Raw genomic sequence first — 2,757 nt, 5'->3', positions numbered from 1 at the left:
GCTGTGGCGAAGTCTACACGGGTCTCTCCTGAGGGAATGGACCTGAACTTACAGGGAAGTCATCCCTATCGACTGCCAAGGTTTGACCCCCAACTTGGAAATCCCCTTAAACATGATAACTGCAGTAGCCTATTATATCAGCTGCTGATGTAGGTTCAAATTAGCTTTTACATCCTGGATGCTAAGAGCCTTTGATATCAACAGGTAGGCTACACAATTTAATAATGACAATTCAATAATGCCTCCAGATCAACCAAGTTTAAAGGAGTGCTCCACCGATTTAGTACTGCACTTTTATTAAGTACTGGAATTTGAAATTTGAGAAACTAAATTCTAAATTGGTGCAGCTCAAGATATTTTGACTTTAATGGAGCGTTCCAGTTGAACAGGAATTTCCGAGTTCCCGGTCGGAAATTTCAACTGGAACACTCCCTGAAGTTGGATCTCGACATCACAATCCAGAAATCCCTGATATCTCAGACTAAAAATTACACCTCGGAAGCTGACATGAACGTTTCATTTCCCCACTCGACACCTCATATGGCCTGAATGATATGCCCTGAACGTAGCATTAGACCCCACACCCCCAGTCTGTTATGCAGTCTTTCTGTTATACATTTGTAATTAAATCCCAAATCGATTTAACACTGATGACAGAAGCTTTTAGCAGATTGTTTACTATTCATTAACATTGCCACTTGTTACAACTCATAAACACTTTATAGATGTTAGAAAGTGGTACTGACTTTAAAAAGCACCTCCAGAGCCACAGAAGACATTATAGACTAGACAACTGACAAGACAACTGTTTTCAAAGAGTAGTACTCCCCATGACGAGTAAACTGATCCTGGGTGCCCCTTTAAAGTCTCATCAAAACTCTATTACAGCTCTACATCATCAGTTTAATAAAGCAACATGTTTTACTTTTATTACATCATGAGGTCAGATGCTATGATAGCAGCTGATTTCATCCATAAGGACTTGCTGTGTCATGATCACCCACCTACAGTTTCATTTTTCACCAGGGACAAAAATACTCCCTGGAGCCAAGTAAAAGAAGGCAGAGACACGGCAGCACACTCTTTATAACATGACTTATTGATTAGAGAGTGAATGAATCATTGATTGTCTGAGTCCTGAGAGACTTTATTATGTGTCAGATGTATCCATGTAAACTGTGGGTGTGACTGTAATGTAAGAATGTTTCAAATAATGTCTTCTCAAGATGGTTTGACAGTGAGAAGGAGCTGTGCAGCATCTGTGTGTTTGTCACCTTGCAGGCAGAGAAATAAGACACGCACGCGCACACACACACACACACACACACACACACACACACACAGTGTGTCTTACTATCTTTGTGGGGACCCGTCATCGACACAATGCATTCCCTAGCCCCTTACCCTCACCATCACAACTAAATGCCTAACCTTAACCCTTACCCTCACCCTAACCATAACCTAATTCTAACCCTAATCCTAAAACCAAGTCTTAACTCTCAAACAGCCCTTTAAAGTTGTGGGGTCCAGCATTTTGGCCCTACAAAGCAGTCCGGACCCCAAAAAGTATACTGTAGTCCCGGTTTTTGGACCCCACGAATATAGTTAAACAAGACACACACACACACACACACACACACACACACACACACACACACACACATACACACACACACACACACACACACACTTCATAATACAAGTTTTATAGGAGCTTATAAGAAAATGTATCATTTCAAAGTAGCCTTTTTTTAAAAAGTCTGTTTTTATTTCATAATGGCATTTTGTCTCAGTGTTTTATTTCATGTCACTTTTCATGACACATTTCAGCCAATCACATGATACCTGTCTCTGAATCAACCATCTAGCTCCTGATGTAAATACACAGAGACAGTAACTATCCTCTGCTTTTATTTAGTTTAACAAGGCTGCTAATGCTACCTTGCTGGCTACCTAACTAGAAGAGACCGTGTTAGCGGCAGCAGCTAAGGTTAGCTGGTTGATTCATAATTAACCCACCATGTCTTGATTTAAAAGATGTTTCTCAGACACTCTGTGCAGAGCAAAAATACAGACAATCTTTCTATGTGGTCACTCTAGTCAACAGCTAGCTAGCAATGCTAACACTGTCACTTTGACACTGAGTAATAATCCTTGCTCACAACCCGCCTAGCTTTTTAGCCGGCTAGGTTGGTAGCATTAACAGCCTTGTTAAGCTAAATAAAGAGAGATGTTACTCGATGTGTGTAAAAAGATCGTCATATGAGTCCCATTGAAATAACCGGACATGAAACCTCATCTTTTTGCAGTCTTAATGAAAATAAATGTCACCAAGCTTGTTAAATATAGAACATTTTATTCCAATTTGAAGTAAATGGTGTTGAAATTCTGAAGTAAAGGTTTTAATATCAACAGGACCTTTGCATTAAATAGAAACACTTTACATGCCTTCATCCAGTGACAATGAAAAGCTTTCTTAAAAAGTTTTTTTGTCATTTTTTTCATATTTCCCTTGTAAGAAATAGTTCAAGTATAAAAATTCCCAACAGTGTAAAATAGCCCATCTGATGAATATTAAGCAAAAGAAGCACAGCTACTGAAACCTTGACGACAACTATACATTCTAGTGGAGAAAGCAGCATTTTCGCTTGTTTTTTGTGAAATTATTATTATTTTTATCCCCTCATCTGAACACAGAAGAGGCAGAGTACAATCTGCATGCAAACAGGCCTGCATTTAAATAAAGTTTCTTCCCTA

This window comes from Sander vitreus, chromosome 14, assembly GCF_031162955.1.
Source record: "Sander vitreus isolate 19-12246 chromosome 14, sanVit1, whole genome shotgun sequence".
In the NCBI taxonomy this organism is placed as follows: domain Eukaryota; kingdom Metazoa; phylum Chordata; class Actinopteri; order Perciformes; family Percidae; genus Sander; species Sander vitreus.
This window is presented reverse-complemented; position numbering follows the sequence as displayed.